Consider the following 10,150-nt stretch of genomic DNA (forward strand, 5'->3'; position numbering starts at 1 on the left):
AATGTCTGTTTCATTCATACTGGACGCCAGAGGGCGCCCTTGTACAGAAAATCCACATATCCCGTCACAGAAGTAGCGGAACTCATGACCGTCCAGGAAATCCCTTATATGGACAAAGGCATGGCTATTATAGCTCTAACTGAATAAACAAAACATAAAAACGTTTTGAATTATAAAACAAAGACAATATACACTAGACTGCAACAATATAGTTTATCTGTGTTATTCAAGCCATCTCTGGTATTTCCATAATAATTAAGTATATTTATAATCCAATGCCAATCGATGTATTCTTTTTAAAGTAGCCTATGGAACATATTTTCTGCCTCATTCTGTGACAAGAAGCCACATCAGATCACAGAAGGAAGCATTTGATTGGTGTTGTGGAGTAAAAAGATTATAATGTTCTCTTTTGTTGGACAACAGGTTTAGAAATGTGAATACAAGGGAAGTTTAGCTATAGGCATTTTAATTTAAGCATGTTTAGCTTAGTCCTGCTGCCATCAGAGCAAGTGTAATTACTGCATTCACACGCTCCTCGAATGCTCTCATTTCCCGAGTTGTGCTTTTAAGTCGGAATGTGAAAGTTTCATTCATACTGGACGCCAGAGGGCGCCCTTGTACAGAAAATCCACATATCCCGTCACAGAAGTAGCGGAACTCATGACCGTCCAGGAAATCCCTTATATGGACAAAGGCATGGCTATTATAGCTGTAACTGAATAAACAGAACATATAAACGTTTTGAATTATAAAACAAAGACAATATACACTAGACTGCAACAATATAGTTTATCTGTGTTATTCAAGCCATCTCTGGTATTTCCATAATAATTAAGTATATTTATAATCCAATGCCAATCGATGTATTCTTTTTAAAGTAGCCTATGGAACATATTTTCTGCCTCATTCTGTGACAAGAAGCCACATCAGATCACAGAAGGAAGCATTTGATTGGTGTTGTGGAGTAAAAAGATTATAATGTTCTCTTTTGTTGGACAACAGGTTTAGAAATGTGAATACAAGGGAAGTTTAGCTATAGGCATTTTAATTTAAGCATGTTTAGCTTAGTCCTGCTGCCATCAGAGCAAGTGTAATTACTGCATTCACACGCTCCTCGAATGCTCTCATTTCCCGAGTTGTGCTTTTAAGTCGGAATGTGAAAACAACATGGACACTCGCGTTACTACAAAGATTTGTTGGATTTGTATTATTAGATCTTTCCGACTTAAGTTCACGTGCATTTTCTCAGTCGGGAAATTATTTTTCATGTGCAATGCTGGTAATGATGCTTCTTACGTCAGTTTTGGAGAACTAGAGGACAAATATTTTAATCGATCGCTCAGGCATGGCACCGAAATGAGGCACCGAAATCTGCGTTCTGATTCGGTTCTAGTACATACCGGTTACATAGGTACCGGTGTCATATTGGTACCGGGTTTCGGTACCCAACCCTAGTGGTCACTGAGCTTTTTGAAGCCGAGTAGCCCCAAAACACAGAAATAAAGAGATATATGCCCACTCGTACACACTCAAACACACAATGGATGATGAGTCCGCATTTGAAATTGAAGTGCCTTTTGCTCTAAAAGCGAGCCAGTCCTACTTTGAAGCTCTTCAAAAGCCTTTCTCTCCTTCAAAGATTTTGAAAAGAAGGTGTAAAAATGAATGCAAAATGACTCTACGCTGACAAGTGATTGCATCAGATCAGAACAGTGGAGGAAGAAACAAGAATTAATGACTGTAATGACCACTAGCTTCTTTTGAATTTTTGGGAAGTTAGCTTTTTCTCGAGGTAAAGATGTTTTTCAAAAAAACATCCAAGTTGCATGCTACATGATCAAGAATCTAAGGTCTTTAAATTGAAATACTTTGTTCTAGACGTTATCAAGATGTAATCATGATGGTCGAGTCAGCAGGGGTTGCATGAGTCAGACTCTTTGATGAAGATGCACATCAAAAGGCAAATCTGGACTATATGATCAGAACAATGATAGAAGAGAGTGTGATTAAATTTTTGGTAAGAGATCATTTTAAATGTATTTATTCAGCATTTGATACGTAAATAACCGGATCTAATTAAGCAAAAAACCCAAACCGCTGGCAGACAATTGGCAAGTTATTGAATAGACACAAGTGCAATATGATCCAGGTTGGAATTGCTTGCTAAATTCAGGTCAGGTTCACGTTGTAATACCATGCCTCCCAATTTCAATAACATTAGATTCACAGTTGTACAATAACATCCTTTTTTCGTTTCCAACAAATCCCTGTGAGGCTATGTTTTATCTGTGACGGCCTTTATCATTTAATTACATTCAAAATACAGACTATTATGTGTGACGCGTGTTGTGAGACAACTGACACATCATTGCTTGGGTGAATCAGAAATTTAAACCAGGGAGTTCGTGTGAGTTCTGGTAGCTGCAACTACCAACAGGTTTATCACAACCTTAAGTCACTGAAACAAAACTAAAACCTCAGTTCCGTATCAGATATCTGCCACCAGCATTTGGTTGTAAAACCACAATAAGAAGTACGTGTAGATTGGACTTTTTTTTGCATAAGGCAGTGTGGTTTTGGCTTTACTGGCACGTGGTGCTGTTTTTTCCAATCTTCTTCTAGTTATAAATGTAAAGTTCTGAGCATTATCACATCCTCTAGAGCAGTGAGTGTAATAGTTCAGTATCAAAGTAATGATCTTCCTTTGCTGAGATCAGCCAAGCTTTTAACAGTGGTAAAAAAACAAAAACATTATTTGAGACATTCAAAAATGAGACTTCCACACCTCATTTTCGAAACTTTCCTTTGGGAGTTGCTTCATGTGCCTTGTTCAGACAGAGAGCTGTTTCGGCCATAAACCAGTTCATTCACTTTTCATCAGAGTCATTACGGTGAGATGTGCTTTTGTAGCGTTCTCCTCTAATACAGAGAAAAGGCGCAGTGGGAAGGCAGCTGACACGCATCTCCACACATAAACTCCCCCGAAGCAAGGCAAGTAAAAAAACATTCACACTCTCTTCTTCCACCTTTCTTGCCCAACGTCTGCACAGTTCATCCTCTCTCCATGTCTCTCTGATGAACAACCATTTCTGAGATTAATATCTCTTCTAAAATCAGACATAGATCTGCAGAATTAATTCATCTAAAATATAATCGATGTTATGATTAAGCAATCTTGAAAAATGCCACTTTACATCATTCCATTTAGGTCAACACACACTGTGACTATATACGAAATAGCTGTTTAAATTAATAATTGGCAACTGGTCCTAATGAGATGCATGTTATATTTCACAGTTTTCAGCTTGTTTTGAATGTGACAAGGTGAATGAAGACAGACAGAGTGATATTGAAGAGTGGCCCTGGTCTAACAAAAAGACAAAGTTAAGTGCAGGGGTGACCATACCAGCTCCTGGAGGGCCAACGTCCTGGAGAGCTTAGCTCCAAATTGCTTCAACACACCTGACTGAAAGTTGCTAGTAGAGATCCTGAAGACATTGATTAGCTGTTTCAGGTCCTCCAGGAGCAGGATTGGACACTCCTGGCCAGAAGGGGGCGCCGTCTTATTGGCTATCCTAGAACATCCTGTCCCGACGACTGTGATAAATGCTTTCAATCTGAGACATTCAGGTGTTATAAAGCTACCCTTTCTATCACACAAAATAAGTGTTTTCATGTAAATTCTATTCATCAAATGTAATAAATGCAGTATCGAGGAACATAATCTACAATTATGACTGCTTTCATAACTGTGCAGACATGATCAGACATAATTATGCTAATCTCTTTTATTCCCACCTTCTCTTTCTCCCCTTTTCTCTTTCTACCCCACTCGTCTCCTCACTTTCCATCTGTAAGAAGCCACTTTAGCGAGCGGAGTTGAGAGGAAATGGTACTGAAGGTCAGGAGTAGGGAAGAAACATGTCCTTTGGGTTCAGAGCACTGTAGGCATGGCTGGTTTGTTGTTGGCTAAAGGGCCTTGAGATTGGAACTTCAGGTCATTGTATGACAGCGTTATGATGGCAAATTCAGGCATTTAGCAAACCTGGGCATCTCACCTAAACTTTCTACTTGTCTACTAAAGTGAATTGCAATAGAATGCACAAATCATGTGAGTGACAATTAAGGCTGAGAATGCAGGATGAATACTAAACTGGGCCTCAAAATTCAAGTAGGAGCCCATCGTTATTTAAAATGCATTAAACTTCTTATCGTCTTCTGCTTGTGAATCTAGTTAACTTGCTAGTGAAGTACCTCAAACAAAACTCTTTTTTTCTTTTATGTTAATAACCTGGCAAGCTTTGATTCTTCCTCAAATACAGCCGTTATATCAGCTTGACTTTGCTTCAAGGTAGACTCAAATACACCTTTGTGCCCTTATTTCTGGTTGCATAAAGCCAGTCGACTGGAACGGCTGATATTCAGATGCCAGTTTGCTCAGGAAAGTTTCAGGAGTTAGGTAGCCAGTCATGGTATATGATTTCGTAAAAAGTAAGCCAGGAACAGTGTCTTGAATTGAGTACTTGCACATCAAGGAAGTAGTAAGAGTAAGATCAGAGAATTTCCAGCTGTTAAAAGCAAGTCCTGGTCTAGATCACCTTTTCAAATGCACTCAATTGGTTATTAAGCAGAGAGTTGCAGTAGTTCACTTGTCATTTTGAGATCCATTAACTAGAGCTGGATCAATGAAGATAGAGAGCGATTTCGTGGGGAAGTGGAGCTCAGTCGTTAAGATCACACTTTATGTAATCGGTTGACATCAAGTTTGATCTATCAAAGAGGCATGGAGAGAACCTTTCTGAGATTGCAGATGTGGGGACAGAAGAGTGGAATGTGGGGGAAGCCATACTGGATGAACATTCAAAGTGACCTGGTGAAAACTGAGAAAAGAAAAAAGGACCAAACACTGAACCCAGCGAATTCCAGTGGTGAGGAATTGGAGTCTTTTCAAATGACTTGGTAAGAGTTGTTAATCAGGTAACATATACACCAGAAAGCAAATCCATCCAGAAGTATTAATAAAGAGTCATATGGTTTTGGAAACAGTGTCCAATCCTGCTTCTGAAGCACCAGTATCTTGCAGATTTTAGCTCCAATCCTTTGAAACAAACCTGAACCATTTAATCAAGGTCTTCGGGAATGCTAGAAACTAGGCAGGTGTGTTGGGGCAGGTTAGAGATAAACTCTGCAGGACATTGGCCCTCCAGAAGCAGGATAAAACACCACCGCAATGTTTTATGGCAAGGAGAGGGGTTTTATTTGATTTGTGAAATGTTTGTAACTTGATTTTGACATGGGCCAACTAGGTTTAATTTCTTTGACTGCAGCTTGTTCCAAAGCTTTAGCTTTGAAAGGGACTAAGTGTGACTTCCAGGTAGTTTCTAACACCAGAGAGCTCCAATTTGTCGTCTTAAAGTCTGAAAAGGCAGCTCTAATAGATAAGGGAGTCTGAGAGCAAAAGAGCAGTAAGGCAGAAGATCAGAAAAGATCTCATGTTGGAGAGGGAAAGGGATGGGTGCCAAGGAGCTGTTTAGTGTTAAGTGAAGATAATCTCATCTGGGATGGTCTCAAATTGGGGTCAGCGTTGGAACCAGGTTCTTAGCTGTCTGAAGCAGTACAAGCATCACCAAGTTGCAGGAAATTCAGATTTTCTTTCCCCTTTTCTTCATTTCACAAGTCACAGCATTGCTAATGTTTTCTCAATATGGGATGGGAGTAATTTGAGTGGCTCTGTCATTTGCCAGCCTAGAGTTTGACTTCCAGAGTTTCTAGTAAATCAGCAGTGTTTCTGGCCAGCTCGATTGGCACTGTTTACAAGGCAAAACTCCATGATGGCCCTGCAGTCTAAAGAGAAACATCAAGACAAATTCCCAAAGCCTTTAATAATAATAAATAAAAATAATTCCTTACATTTATATAGCACTTTTCTGGGCACTCAAAGCGCTTTACATAGAAGGGGGAATCTCCTCAACCACCACCAGTGTGCAGCATCCACCTGGATGATGCGACAGCAGCCATAGTGCGCCAGAACGCCCACCACACACCAGCTTATTGGTGGAGAGGAGACAGAGTGATGAAGCCAATCAGCAGATATGGGGATGGTTAGCAGGCCATGATGGTCAGAGGCCAATGGGCGAATTTGGCCAGGATGCCGGGGTTACACCCCTTCTCTTTTTCGAAAGACATCCTGAGATTTTTAATGACCACAGAGAGTCAGGACCTCGGTTTAACGTCTCATCCGAAAGATGGTGCTTTTTGTCAGTATAGTGTCCCCGTCACCACACTGCCTCACTAACACCTCTTCCAGCAGCAACCTAGTTTTCCCAGGAGGTCTCCCATCCAGGTACTGACCAGGCTCAACCCTGCAGGGTGATAGTTCTTTACATTACAGAACTCTGCTAAACTATCATTAGCCAACACACTCTTGCCAGAGCTTTTTTCACTACTGTTTGCAGTTTTGGAGTTGTCTTTTGATTTTGGGTTAGCACAGCTAAGCAGAATTTGTTTCCACTATCTCCATCCACCCCCTGCTGAAAATATGGCTACTTTTAAAGCGAACTCTGCATCCAGAGTGTTTGGAGTTTATCGAGATGAACTTGAAACAGTGTTTTTGCAGCTTACCATTAAACACTCTATGTGTGTTGTTGCTGGGGCTGAATAAACGGTTTGTGTAGAGTCAGTAACTCCTGCATGCAGAGACGGATGATTTTGTGACTGATATATCTTTGAGCCAAGCTTAAGCACTTCAGGCTTAGTCAATTTATTGTAATATTCTGGTTCAATGAGAGGTAGGCTTTTATGTGAATATTTCATTGTTATGTCAGTACAGCCAATCCTCTCTCCAGGCCGTTATAATACTTTGCTCGCTATGGCAGGCGAAAATAGAGGCATTTTTGGAATATTACTGTCAGAGTGTCAGTGAGAATGGTACAGCCCTTTGTTCTGTTGTTATCAGTAACTGCAACAAGACCGGTTGGTTTTGAAGGTGGCCCATTTTTGTTGGTTGTAGCAGCATGTTTGGATAAGCCATCTCTAAAATACTTAAGATTTAGTAGCTAAATTCTCAGTAAACCTAGATCAGGGTTTAATTAATTATAGAGCTATTATAAATATTTTTTTTGTCCCTGTAATGTATGGGTATTCAGTTGTGAATGCAAATTTGAAAAAGCACATTAGTGCTTTTAAAGCACTAATTTATATTGTAGGAATCTACAAGAATATGATGAATAAGATGCAATCCATAAATACTGAATTAGTTCTTAATATAATTAATATAATGGTTAGTTTAATTTGAATGATAAGCAACAGTTAGTCTGTTGTCTAACTGTTATATACATAAAATCGTTGCAGTGCTAGTTTGAAGGATACTGCAAAGCAGTCATTGCTGCATATTAAATATGAACACTATTAAAGAGCAGATGCATGCAGTGATATTGAATTATAAAAGCATTGATTTGATTTAAGTGACATCTTGTACTGTCACATGACTTTGAAGGGGCCTTAATGCATATGCAAACAAAGAAAACAAAGCTGGTAATGTCTTTGTAGTGTCATTCATGCATGTTAAATATTTAGAACAAATGTTTTGGAAATAATATCTGGTCTGATTATAGATGATTGTTTTCTTGCATCAGCTGAACTCTGGAACAGTATCAAGGTTGGTGGTGTCTTTGCAATTATGTTTTGAGGGCTAAATCAGGTCAGATCACAAGCTGTTTACCCAATGCAATATTGGCAAATGTTTTTTTGCGGATCCATCTACAAAGCAGGGTGGATTTGTGTCTATACTCTGCAAAAAAGATTAATAAGAAAAGAGATTTTTCTATTGTTCTACACTAATGTGGTGCAATTGAGAGACACGGGAACCAAACAATTGGAAAATTTGAGTAAAACTGTTCAATTCATAATCCTGGAAGATAATAAGCATTTTTCACTTGGATTTTCCTATTGGGTTCTGCAAAATGCTGGTTGTTCATTTTTTAGTTATTTAAGTTGGTTGTAACATTAGAAGACACTTGCATACTACAACATATATGTCATTTCTCAAATATAAATTTTGAAACTGCACAAAAAAAAAAGAAAGAAAAAAAATACGCAGCATACTATAAAATTTCTGGCGAATTTCAACCATTGCACGGAGCAAGCTATACCAATACAACTGTAGAAGTGCCTGATTCAACAATTAGCTATAATTCATTTGTTTCATGAGGAGGAAATGATTGTTGTCGCTGTCATATGCTTTTCAACAGAGTTGGCTGAAAGGAGGTCAACTTAGGCTAAATTTTGTCATAAATCCTATAACTGGACATATGCCTACTCAGAGATGACGCAGAAAACAGATTAGCAGAATGATCCCCCTGCATGAATGTCTGTGTGGTAAATTCATTCGACTTATCTGACTGTTTTTGACTATGCCTGTGACAGTTTTGAAACAATGTTTTAACTTTTCCACACAGAATTTGTTTAGATATCACTCGTTTTTCTGTAACCTTAATCTTCATGTTTGCATGACAGTTCCTGTAATCCCTGTTTTAGAACATTACACTTCCCAGATTGAGTCAGATTGATCAAATGACTGGAAAAACAAGATTTTCAGAGCAACGACATTACAAATAACTGCAACAGTATATGATCTGATCTGATAAAACACCCTTCCAGGAGCCGAACAAGAGATTTAGAGAGAATATTAGGGAGGTGCGTATGGAACAGGGATTGGGTAATGGAAATGTCAAGACTGTTTCGGCGCCACTGGGCATGTCAGACGCAATTTTTTTCTTTTAACTGACAAAGTGCAAGGTGGGTAAAGGCAGATCTGATGTGGAATGATGTGACGTTAAAAACTGCAACTCCACTAATTACTAATTTTGATAGATTTTCTGTCAGTCTTTCTGTCGGAACATATTATTTGAGTCCAAATGGTTGCAGAGAGCAAAAATTTGTTTCCTGAGATCACAGACAACAGAACAGCTTCCTTCAGACAATCATCTGCAAAAGTAGCATACTTTCTCATCCGTTTGTTGTTGCAAATTAGTCCTGCCACCTCTGGCATTTGTTGCAATATAGTTCATCTGTAATAGCACTGGATTATATGCTGTCTGGGAACATACTGTATATGCTTTTCGTAAATGCCAACTCAATTGAGGTCTGTACTGAAAGATTGGGCGGGGGAAGAAAATTGTGAGTGTCATGAGAGGTAAAGTCAGAAATCTGCTGATTTTTTGCATTCAAAAGAGGATTTGCGAATAATCCAACAAAACACATAAAAGGAAAGAACAATTATAGCGAACAGGGCCGTGTCTGTCAAAACAGTTTGGAAATTGTGGTTGTTACTGTGTGGAATTATCGAAAAGAGGGAGGTGGATGGTAGGAGACATCTGAGGGGGAAAATGAAATAGGCTAAAGACAGAGCGAGTGGGAGAAGATGATGTTTCTGGGCATGTGACTCCTCGGACCGTCCCGTGCACTGTCCTATTCTCTCTCTTTCCTGTTTTTGGCTGTCTGTTTTTATAGGCCTCAGAGACAAGCGCACGGACACATCAGGCTATTTTGGGGGGAAGCTGGTTTTGTGATTCCAATGACGTCGAGAACACTGCCCTCCTAGTTTAGGCCGATCCCATCTGATGAGCCTCCAGCACTCTCTCTGGGTCCACACTGAACTCTCTGGCCGTGCTCCATTCGTGGACAATTCCCTACTGCTCTGAAATACAGCATAGATATTGCAGAGTCTGCTGTTATGCATGACTGGGTCTGTATTTGTGTGCAGATGTGCGTGAGGGGAGAGAGAAAAGGAAAAACTTTAGGAACTTACTTATATGGCCAAAAGTACCTAGACACTCAAACAGAACAGCCATGTTGTAATGATGGAACACAAAAATGCTTCAAGCTGTTGTCCCAAAAAGTTGGAAGCACACAGTTTTCTAAAACAGGGACATAAAATAAAGAAAATGATACATTTTCATGTATAAACCCATTTAAAGTAATTTATAATTATCATAATTGTTTTTATATATAAATAATTGTAATTTCACAATATTATTGCAACTTCATGATAATAATAATATTATAATAATATCTATCTATCTATCTATCTATCTATCTATCTATCTATCTATCTATCTATCTATCTATCTATCTTTTTTTCTTTTCT

Source organism: Sinocyclocheilus grahami, unplaced genomic scaffold, assembly GCF_001515645.1.
Source record: "Sinocyclocheilus grahami isolate Dianchi unplaced genomic scaffold, SAMN03320097.WGS_v1.1 scaffold581.1, whole genome shotgun sequence".
In the NCBI taxonomy this organism is placed as follows: domain Eukaryota; kingdom Metazoa; phylum Chordata; class Actinopteri; order Cypriniformes; family Cyprinidae; genus Sinocyclocheilus; species Sinocyclocheilus grahami.